Below are 12,358 nucleotides of genomic sequence, written 5' to 3'. Positions count from 1 at the left end.
ATTACATAAGGAACAAGTTGCTTAAGTGGGCAACTTTTCCTCTTTTCTTTCACAAAATCCTTAATATTTAGTCTCTAAATCTTGACTGTAAAGCTTCAGGGCTTTGAGCTCTTGAGAGCTAAAGATCCACAGGGTGTTGGTAGAACTATTTGGAATCTAATTATTAAGTTCAAAAGACAACCCATTTAACATTTTAAAAGAAAAAGAAAGAAAGTCTGGTTTCTTAACCTAAAATAAGTTTTCTAGAAGGATGTTTCTATAATCAAATATTAAGCTAAGGTTCAGGAACAACATCCCAACACTCAAAAATCATTGACAATTTGAACCAGGAGGAATCTTAAGTTACAGTTTCTTCCTATCACTTTACAGATAAGAAAAATGAAGCATTTATCACCAAATTTATTATCATTTCATACTGATCTCCAAGTTGAAAGAGACATCAGAAAATCTCCACCTGAGGTACGGAGTACATATAAAACACACCAGACAGACAAGTGGCTATACCGTTTTGTAACACTATCCGGGATAGTGGTGTCCGAGTCTTCCCCAACATTAGCAAATTCAAAGTCAAGGACTGGCTTTTTCTTTCAGCAGTTGAATCCTGTTTCATTATTATTGTTGTGGGACAGCTGTCTGTGGAGACAGGGAATCGTGGATCAGTGTTCTCATCATGGCTATTAATTCACCCTTTACCCCTTCCTTCTCCAGACCTTAGCCCTTCCTCACAGGACCTCTACTCTATAATGTTTAATCAATTTTATTGTCTTTCTCTGAACCAAATCCAACTTCTCTATACCTTTATTTAAAATATAGAAACTGAAATGAAATATAACACTGTACTCCCATGAAGTTTGTTCAGTGTTGAGTAGGGGAGAAGTTGTATCCCTCCTTGTCGATCACAGTTTCATACTGTTCATGCTTGCCTATATTGTGTTTTTTATTTCTATGGCTCAGTTATTTTATCTATGGTCCACCGTGACTGGACATGTCAATCTGTGAAATGTTACATGGCTAGCTCTTAGTTGGCATACTGATGAGGACAAAAGAAGAACAAATAATACGAAAAAAGACAACGCAAGATCATTCTTATTTGGCAGTGGAATAAAATGATACAACACTCACAATCACGTGGAAGGAAGCCCCCCTCAGTTTCAGCCTAATATCGTCATTGAACAAGCAAAGGAAGAACAGAAATACGAAGTGATGAACCAAAATCCCAGGGCTGCTGACAAAGGCAGAACTGAAACCTGGGGCTCACGTTCCCTCTCCAGGCTTCCACATCACTCTGCCATTGAGCACTAGCAGTTAGGCCTCACCAAGGAGGAAAGTTCCTGGTCACTGTTATTAACCCAACAATGATCCTGGTTATTGTTATTGATTCGACAATGATAAACGAACACTCACAATTCAATGTTTTCTAGTTTAATCACTAAGTAATGAAGTGGGGGGAGTGTATGCCCTGTTTGCATGGGGCCCGTTTTCTTAACTTCTTTTTCATTTTATTTTATTATGTGTGAAGCAATTATATTTAACAACATAGTTATGTGGTTAACAAGTACACACTGGTTCTGGTGTGAGAATCAATGCCATTTTTTAAAAGTTAGTAGTACATTCTGTATGCTGCAAACATCTAAAGAGAAAAAGCTAATAGATTGTGGAATATTTCCAGAAGGCAAAGTAAATAACCAACAAACAAGTAAAGTAAAAGATGATCTTATGTTTGAAGTGTTTCTGGGCTTTGTTTGATGGTTTCTTGGTTTTTTTGTGGGTGGGGAGGACTGTTTACTTTATTTTTATTTCCGCCTGCCATTCCTGTAGCAAACTCAGCCTGTTTTGCTGTGTCATACTGCTGTGGAAAACATCACTACTCTTCAGTTATTCCATTTCTCCTATGGAGAAATCTCTAAATTTCTATTTAGAAAATGACCTGGGGTAAAAAGAGGGGATATAACTCAAAACCTGTCAATTAGAAATATTATAAACACTTAATATGATATTAACCAGAGTTAGACTGAAACTACTGAAAAAATAATGTTTATTGGGTAACTTGCTCGTACTACTTATGATGTTTGTTTTCACGATGAAGAATTAAGTTCAGAAGGATAGCATTCCAAACGTTGGAGACGGTACTTGGAATACAAAAAAGGAATATAATGATGCTAGTTATTTGGTAGTTCCTGATTTAGGGCTTTGTGTACAAATAGGCATGCTTCTCATAGATGTGCTTAACTTGATAAGAAAAAATATAATATACCTTTCCACCCAATTTTAATTTTTTAAAGAAAAAACATCACAACTCACTAAGAAAGCAACTGAATATGTATATTGACTTTAATATGGTGATGGGCCAAGTCTAAGCTGTCAGGAAGCAGGGTCTAACGTCTAGGGGTAGGGGCCACGGGGAATAACGTGCCTAGCCAATGAGAATGGATTTAATTAGGCTCTATTTATGAACAAATGAAGGGAGGACCCATAACTAGAACCAAATCTGCAGTTTATGCTGGCCTTGCATATTCCTATTTAGTTGGCCCATGCATGAACCATTGTGTGGTTGATGCCAAACAGATGTAGACGCACCTGTTCTGACCAAAGATATTTCACTGGTTGATTTTCATCTTTCTAATTCTGCTTTTCTAGTATCCATTTCTTCTCCCTTCAGACTTGTTCACCTATCAGATTTCCTTTTTCAGAATTTGAGTAATCCCACTCATCACACTGTTGTACTCTTGTCTCTTATTTTAACTTCCTCTTTAAACTTGGGAGGTCAACTCTCTTCCAGCCCCCGCCCCACTCTTCCAGGGGAGGGAAGCAGAAGCTCAATGCTCCAGTCTTATCTCGGGCCCACTGACCCCTGGGTTTAGAGCAGGTCATTCAGTAGTATATCAACAACATACGTTCCATCCATCTGTGGGGGGGTTGTTTTAAAAACACTGTCTTGCTAGATTCTCGTTGATTCAGGTATGAAACTGAACCCGTAACGACAGGCCTCCAGCACTCACCACAGATCTGAGTATACACAGATATGCTCAGTTGGAAACCAAGAGGTACCTTGTATGTTTATGTAATTTTACTATTAAATGATATTTCCTAGCATTGCTTAACTTCAGTTTATCTATAGAATTAAGCAACCGAATACCATTCAGATTCCTAAACTCTAATAAAGAACCATGAATTCACATTCTGCTATTGTAGAATTTGACAGGCACTGCTAAATTTGGTCAATAATTCTCTGGATTTCAAGAAAGCTTTGCATCAAAATTTCTCTCAAGAAGTTTCTTTCTAGCCATTATTCTTCCCCTTTCAAGATAAGAAATTGATTGTTAGTTATCGAGAGGAGAGATTCAAATTTGGAATTACTAGAATGTACTATCAACTAGGTAGCTCAGTGAAGCAAAAAAAGCAAAATTGTTCTATAGTACCATGCTACTGGGCCACATAAATAACCTGTGGCAATATCTTTTTTTAAACAGCAATTTCCCTTTCACGCTAGCTTCCAGGTCTTGTCCTTCTTTGCTCTCTGTAGAGAGGTCCCTTCATTCCCTTCTGTACCTCCCTTAGCAGTGCCAGCTGCCCCCTTAAGCATCACTTGCCCTCTACAGTTTTTACAGAACACTCACATTTCCTGTGATCACATCTTTTTACATAAAACTTAACTTTTATACCTATTTGCATAGCATAAAATAAGGCTTGTTAATGATGAAAATTATTTCACCACGTTAACCCTGGATTCTGTTTCCATGGAAAATTGAGAGCTCTGTTATTTACACATTGTCTTACATGTTTGTAGGAAGATTATTTTGTTGGGTCACAACATTGTTAATACGAAACCTATATTAGATGCCAAGAATCCAAGAATCCACAGGAATGGGTAACATTTTTTCAAGTAGAAGAGATTTTTTAAAAAATTGTTATGTAGGCTATATTATTAATCCAGACTTGACAGATCACTGATATGGCCCAACCAGATTTATGTATTTAAAGGAAGAGAAAGTCCAATTTACCTGGCTTTTATTTGATAATACCTTTACCCTGACTACCTTTTGATACTTATGCTATAGTACATTCAAAGTCCTATTGAAAAGGCTGAAAGTGAGATTAAATTTTGTAATTCAAAAAATACATTGTTGTTAAACTTAAAATTGGTTTTACAAATATATTGGCCATTCTTTTGTAAAGTACTACTGTGCATGTAGCATAGCAAGTTTTCAATAAATGGGAGCTGTCAGTGACAACGTGCTGGATTCATATTGGTTTATCTGGACAAGTACTCTTATAACATATTAGAAAAATTTTAGAACTCCTGGGCAGGAATACAGGAGACAATTTGACTATCCCAGGTTGTAAAAGTTAAAATTCAGAATAACTGGGAAGGATACAAAGTAAAGCAAGGAAATAAATCAAGGCTTATAAAAAAGGCTTTAAGTAAAAATTTATAGGAATTAAGATTATTTTGCCCAGAGAAGAGTCATCAGACAGACTTAAAACTATTAAGTTTTCAGCTATCAAATATCATCAAATAATTAGATACTGTGATAAATCCAATTCTGTACTGATTTTTTTTTATCAGTAATGGCCTGTTTCTTAAAATATGTTAGTTTCAAGAGCACAAGGTTATTTTTCAGTAAAAATAAAATCGTTCCATTTCTTTCATTAATTTTTCTTAGGTTTCTGCCTGCATTTTCAAAATTCTTCAATAGAAAATCCTTTTGCAAAAGTAACACCAGGTTTTCTCCAAACTATCTCTAATATTTTATTGCTAACAGCATTCAAGGCATGGCCCACAATACACATGTATTTTTTGTGGTACAAATATATTAAATATTGCCTGCATGATATCAATTTTCTCATGAAATCTTTTCTATACTATTTTTGCCACATTCAGAAAAATGCTCTGATCCACAGGTTTAATCTAAAAATTAAAAACAGAAGAAATAAAAATATTACCAGTCATTTACTGCCTTTTGAGAATGAATTCCTACAATTAGCCTAGAAAAACCTACAGTTTTAAAAATAAATTAATTTAAATAAATTTCTATATTTCTCTGGATGATCTTACATTTAACATTCAGTGTCTATGGAAGCTTTGTAAGAATACAGTTATCAAAGTTTTTATTTTATGTTAACCTGGACTGACACCTGGAAGAAAAATTATACTAACTTTATTCCATTCTTTTAATACTTCATTTGCATAGCTTGGGTAGAATATGGCAAACACTGTTTTGTTTTGTTTAAAAAACATAATTCAGGAGATTTATCATTCTCTAATTAAATTTCTAAAAGCAAATGAAAAACTGTCTCAATATAGATGTTTTTATTCATATGTGAATATATGTTGCAATTTTAAATAGGTTTCATTAGTAATTAAGATTTCTAATTGTGACTAATCCATTTATTCAATCATTATATTTGTACCGGGGATATATTATATACCAGTAGACACTGAGTGCAAAAGAGATTAGGAAGACACAGCCCCTGCTATGTCTTCTAAGGGAAGAGTGACAAGAATAAACAGGCAACAGGCAAGAAGTGAACTGAGCTCTGGAACCACAGAGGACAGACACTGGAGGGAGATCAGGGGAGAATTTCTGGAGGAGATGGCATCTAAACTGTGTTCTGAAGGATGAGGATACCAGTTATTCAGGCAAAGGGAGGGTGTTGGCAGATGGTGGAAAGGAGAGAGTTCTAGAATAAGACAGTGACATGAATAACAATCCAGGCAACAAGAAGGGCATGGTACACTTCTAAGTATGGCTGGAGCATGGAATTCCAAGAAAGACTGTGTTGAGAAATATAAGTACCATCTTAAATGCTGTGCTAAGAAGTTTGTATTTTATCTTTACTCTAACAGGGAGCCATTGGAGTATTTTAAGCAGAGCGGTTACAAGATTCTCTTCATATCTGATATCATTTGGAAGGTAGAGGGGAAGAGATTGGAGGAAGGCTAGACCGGTTTGGGAAATCTGTTAGACTATTGTTTATTTTTTTCACTTCCTTAAAATGCTATGTCACCATGCTCTATTTTACTCTGAATCTAGAGTCCCCATAAATCTGTCTTTTAAACACACATACTTTCAGACTCCTGAGTTACCTATGACCAACTTACACACATGACCTGAAACAACAATATGCTCTCAGACATTGTGAGCTCCAGTCTGCAAGGTGTCTCGTTTTAGCTTTAAATTTACCTTTAAATTTAGATATTAACCTCAGGATTGCAATGCAATGATGTTTCATTATCAGATGAGAACTGTATTACAGTGAACATGATACTAATAATTCATGGATAATGTCATGAGTTTGTGAATAACTTGTTTTTTAAAGTAACTGGATTCAAGGTTTTGCCCAATAAATGACATCACTCCCACTCATATTCCATTTCTAGAGGAGAAGAATAAGGTGGCATAGGGAGCAGCTACAGCTGGCAATGTTATAATTTTGAGCAACCTGGGACCTCTCTTCTTTATGTAGTCATAGGAGTAAATTGGGTTTATAATCATAGTTTGGAGAGGGCGGAAAGATTAACTCAGATTAAATACTGGAACAACACTAACAATTTATGGAGAGTTTATCATTTGACAATCACACTATTGAATGAGCTTTACGTGTATTAATTTATTTAACCTTCACACCCGAAGAGATAGGTACTGTTATCCTTATTGCACGGATTTGCCCAGTGTCATCTGGCTGGGAGGGTGGAGAGTGGAGACACAGGTTTCAAAACCAGACACTTTGGCTCCAGGAGCCACATTCTCAAACTCTAATCTATAACGGAAAGTAAACACAATAAAATGAGCACTTACTTTAGAGAATGCTTAAAATTGTAATGAACAAGCCATCAGCCTCAATCCCCAGGCTGCCCTCTTAGCACGGCCACAAGAGCAAATATCTAATTTCAATATGAACTGTTTAAAAGCCGTCTCTGTGTTGGAGATTCTTAAATACGGCCAGAGAACTGGGCCATTTCTTTAACGGACAGCATTTTAGTAATAAATTAGGAGGTCTAATGCATGGGATTACACAATTTTCTGTGGAACTCAATAAAATCATTGTCATTTAAAATAAAAAATAAGTGGCGATCATCATTTAAAATTTTTTTTCTTAATTGGACCTCAAGTAAAAGTTATTGATTACCATCAATTCAAACCCATACAAAGTTTTCTTAATTCATGTATAACTTTGAATCTTAGAATTTTTAAGCTGCAAAGATCTTAAAAATCAAATGGTAGAGTACTTCATGACAAAAGTGAACCTGATAAATTAGGGTTAGGGTCACACAGGTGAAGGATATCAACTCAGATTGAAAATATAATTGCAATATCTAAATTAAGGGAATATTTAGGAAAATGAAAAAAAGGAAAAGATGTGCGTATAGACTATTTCCATATAGAAATCTATAATCATTTGGTTAAAAATCTGGCAGAGTAATTGAGAAAAATACTAGCTACTTTTCCTCTCCTATTCAAATATATAACTGTTTTCATTTAATAGGTACCATAAAAATAATATCACAAATATTCATTGGGGCCAGCCCAGTGGCACATCGGTTAATTAAGTTCGAGAGCTCCACTTCAGCGACCTGGGGTTCGCAGGTTCAGATCCCAAGCACGGATCTACACACGGCTTGTCAAGCCATGCTGTGGCGGTGTCCCATATAAAGTAGAGGAAGATGGACACAGATGTTAGCCCAGGGCCAATCTCCCTTAGCAAAAAAAGAGGAGGATTGGCAACGGATGTTAGCTCAGGGCTAATCTTCCTCACACACACACACACACACACACACACACACAAAATTCATTATTTTACCATTGGAAATAAACTTTGTTCTCCTTTGATACCTTGCTATATTAGAGTCAAGTATGCTTCTCAAGAGTATATCTACCTTAACTTCTTCTGGCAATTTATTATCCAAAGGGTACAAAGAACTAAGAACTACAGTTTTAAAACATATATTATCTGTAGAAGCATTTTTTTGAATCCCATTAATAAAAGGAGGATATTGTTTAATTTCCAAAATAGCATTAATTTTAAAATTGTAGATTTAAATAATTTCACTATTAAATTAGAGAAAAATCATAATAAATAGAAGCCTCCTACAGCACTCATAAAAGGAAAGTAGTGGAGCTCCCTCTACTGAATTATAGTCGAGAAATGTGCCTTGTATTTAAAAGCCTAATTTTATCATCAAAATGACTACATTTTAATAATTATACATTTTTTCTCTTTCTAAGGTCTAGTATCTTTCAAATTATAGAAGCACATATACAATATCAATTTCTAAGAATAATGTTGTACATTACATATGTCCTTATAATTTTAGAACATGTCTTCTTTTATTCTCAATGGTTTTTGTTTGCAGAAGTTACATTTTAACGCTGTAATTTTCAATTTGTGTTTTCCTTGAGTTGATAAAACTGAAAAGTTACTTGACAGACATTGGGACTATGAAATATCCTAATAAGAATATGAATTCCAATTTTGTTATGGCACCCCAAAAATGCACCTAAATGGAATGGAAATATATCTTCCAATCAGTAAAAGAGGGTATTTCACATATTTTTCTGATATGAATAAATCCACATTATAATATTATGATTACTGAAAAATATGATTCATAATAATTATTAGTGGTTGAGGATCCACTGTGTGCCAGGCACTGAGAAATGCACTATACACTCATTACCTTTTCAAATAGTCATATCAAATGAACTTGGTAGTACAGTTATGCTCATTTTACAAATGAGAAAATAGAGACAATAGCTAGAAATCAAACTAATGCTCTGACCCATAACCCAAGCTCTTGAGCTCTTGTGCAATGGAATCTGTGCTATATACTGACAGTATGTGAAATCTGGGAGCAATGACAATCTATAAAAATTAAGCAGAGAATTATTATTTTTTTAATATCATGGAGGTATAGCCATATTGTCTACAAAAAGTCACTACTCAGACAATTCAGATACTTTCTAATCAAATATTTCAGATCAATTCTAAAAAATGATGACCTCTAAATCATACCCTGAAACTCTACTCTTTTTACTGTTTTATCATTTATGTTAGGAAAGAGACATATTTCTTATCATCAAAGAGAAAAACAGCTGAGCAGATGCAGGATTTGTTTTAATAAACAGATACTTATTTGACATTCTAGTATGATAAGAAAAGCAATTTTATCTCATACTAAACAGTCATTTCTAAAAGAAAATTTCTATTTGAGGACTAGATTACCATCCTTTGGGGTTGGGTTGTTAGGGGATTAATCCAACAGGGTAAATCCAAATATGTATTACATTCTACTCTTAGATCTGATGGCAACAGCAGTATTCATATTTAAAGCCATGCCCATCTTTGCGAAAATCTAAAACCTATGTCTTATAACCAACATAAACATTTCTCTTGGAATGTCATACCTATCATCAGGTAGAGAAAATGCTTACAGAATAAAGTATAAATGCCACAAGTTTGAACATTAAAACTAAATGCTAGGCAGAAACTGCTTTATTCAAGAAATTACAGTATGCGCATACCAATATAACTCCATTATGAATATTTGTTGCCTTGTTTAAAAAGTATATCTTCAGCATATACTTCTTGAAAACTCTTCACATACATATTGTTATGGTTTTTCTACATAAAAGTGGCTATAAAAATACATTTTACTCCTACTTTCCATAATAGGGCCATAATAGGCCCAAAAATTACAGGGTGAAACATATTTAATGGTACTGATGTTTTTTATAAATTTACAGAAGATGGTACTTTTTATCAGCTCATAATCTATTTTGATGAGCCTATTAAAACAAACTTTGGAAGAATTGTTCAAAATATGGTTTACTTAAGAATAACTGAAGTCTCTTTAGTAAGACCTATTACACAGGGTTTACAAAATGGCATTACTTAGACCATGCACACAATGTATATTGTGCCTACAATGAACTAACACAAATATTTGGAAACCATTTGTGTAATGAAAAACAATATTAACGACTCTTAAGGCTCACATGTAGCAACCTCTTAATCCACTGCTTCAGTTAATCTGATCCCACAGGGTATGAATCTTCCCAAATGGAAGAAAATATAGCTTACAATTACAGTTTATATTCCAAAAGTTAGCCGTCTTATGTGGAAAGAGCAATGATAATAATTCATGATAAATGTACTATTTCCCCCATTTTTGGCTCCATCTCATGTATAATAAAGTTAGGCGCCAATCCATCTATACCTTTTGCCTTACATGTGAGGGTGTGTGCCTATTACTCCTATAATTTTCACTTTTCCCATAGGCTTTAAATAAATAAGAACCAATCTATTATCCTGATTTAAAAAAAAAAAAGTTCAATTAATAGTACAGAGTTATAGAGGAAATATGAGGAAGGGGCATCCTCATATACTTTTGTTGAGATTTTTTAAAGGTAGATACTCTTTTATTTTTGAGATATAATTGACATATAACATTGTATTAGTTTTAGGTATACAACTTCATGATTTGATACATGTACATATTGTGAAATGATCACCACAATAAGTTTAGTTAACATCCGTTACCTCACGTAGTTACAAAAATTTTTTCTCTTGTGATGAGAACTTTTAAGATCTACTCTCTTAGCAACTTTCAAACACATAATACAGTGTATACTCTTTGAACAGTAATTTTAGAATTTCTTTCTAAATGAAAAATACACATATTCTCTAACTCAGCAATTTCACTTCCAGGACATTTTCCTGCCAATGTAATTGCACATATGGGCAAGAATATGTATTAGGATGTTCACTGCTGTGTTGTTTGTAATAGAAAAGATTGAAAACAATCTACATTTCCAAGAACTGGTGAAATGGTTAAATTAATTACGGCGCATACGATAAAATCCAATACACCATGTTAAAAACTGTAGAGCTATATGTGCTGATATGAGATAGTCTCTTAATCTCCAAAATATACTGCTAAGTGAAAAAGGAAAGGTACAAAATCATGTGCATAGTATGTTCCCACTTGATTGTTTTAAAGGGGGGAAGTGTATATACAAATATTTGCTAGTGTGTGAGTATTTGAATAAGATCAAAGAGATCCTCTTCTAACCCCACAACTGGTAAGTAAATTAGGAAAATTACAGGAAAGTATTTGAACAAATTCAAGGAATTCCTGGCCACTTCCAGGAGTGAGAAGCCATGTTCCTTCCCACCTTAGTGTCTTCACTGACGCCATTCTCTCCATGCATATCTTGTGCTTGATTATTCCTCAGCACATACCTCAGATATCACTTCCTGGAGGAATCTTTCTAAGTTTTTCCTAAACTCCAGACCCAATCTGGCCACTCTGATGTAAAATGCTCTTTATTTGTCCTTGTAGTACTTAGTAGAACTTCTAGCAAACAATTATATAATTAGTTGATTGATGTCTGTTTCCCAGACAGAACATAATTTCTTGGCATGACAGGGCCTTAACTGTCTAGTAGCTAGTCTATTGCAGTGTCCCCAGCAACAAGCACAGTGCTTTGCACATATTGAGCACTCAATAATATTTACTGAATGCTGTTATATATGTTGAATGGTTAATTCACATGAGTTTTAATCTTGGATTGGCCAACAATGTGACCCTAGGCAAGTAGGTAAGTAATTTTAAGGTTCTTTATAGCTTCCAAGCCTTGACTCTATGAGTCTAGGCGTAAATGAAACTAAGAACATTGTCATCTCTAAAAACTGTGGCTAATTTGCTATTGAATTTTAGGTACTCTCTTAACCTGTGACTTCATCTATCTCAGCTGTCAAATAAGAGACCTGAACAAGATGAATGTCTAAGGCACCTTCTCATTTTTCCAACAACCCCTCTTCTATCACATTTTAGCTTCTGACCATGAATTGCATGCCTTTAACCCTTCAAAATCAATCTCTCTCTTTCTCTGCACCCCCCCCGACACACACATTGAACTTTCCATAATTTTATTCCAGTGAAGGTAAGGTTTGAGCAGAAGGAAACAGTATTCTTATTGGACACTGCTTGAGCCTCTATAATCTGTCATATTTCTTGCCAAAAGATCTAGAAGAAGATGGTGGTAAATTGTGAACATGGTGCTAAGGATCTGCAGTAAAGGTCCTTGCTGCTGCCACATCCCCCACTATTATTGTGCGAGGTAGGCTGATCGCAAAATGGGTCCTATTTCTCTCTCCTGGCCTTTATCCACACCTTTTGCAAAGTGTTTTTAGCTTCTCCATTCAATAGGTGGAGATGATTTCCCCAGCTTTGAATTGGAACTGGGCTTGGGACTTGTCTTCACCAACAGAATGTGGCATAAGTGATAGTTTGCCAGAAGCCTTGTATGCTTCTGCTTTCTCTCAGAACCCTGCTTCCACCAAAAGCACAAGC

General features: G+C 34.9%; 2 protein-coding genes across 2 annotated transcripts in view; one reads left to right on the top strand and one right to left on the bottom strand.

Moving 5' to 3' along the window:
* The window catches only part of LOC147911374 (5'-3' exoribonuclease 2-like), a 171,690-nt gene that overhangs the window by 128,305 nt on the left and 31,027 nt on the right, over nt 1-12,358 (top strand). The window lies entirely within an intron of this gene.
* The window catches only part of LOC147911375 (uncharacterized), a 70,124-nt gene that overhangs the window by 36,416 nt on the left and 21,350 nt on the right, over nt 1-12,358 (bottom strand). The window lies entirely within an intron of this gene.

Source organism: Ceratotherium simum, unplaced genomic scaffold, assembly GCF_057802395.1.
Source record: "Ceratotherium simum simum isolate JZ-2026a unplaced genomic scaffold, ASM5780239v1 HiC_scaffold_43, whole genome shotgun sequence".
Classification (NCBI taxonomy): Eukaryota; Metazoa; Chordata; class Mammalia; order Perissodactyla; family Rhinocerotidae; genus Ceratotherium; species Ceratotherium simum.
Note: the sequence above shows the minus strand (reverse complement) of the source record. Positions and strands in the feature narration are given on the sequence as shown.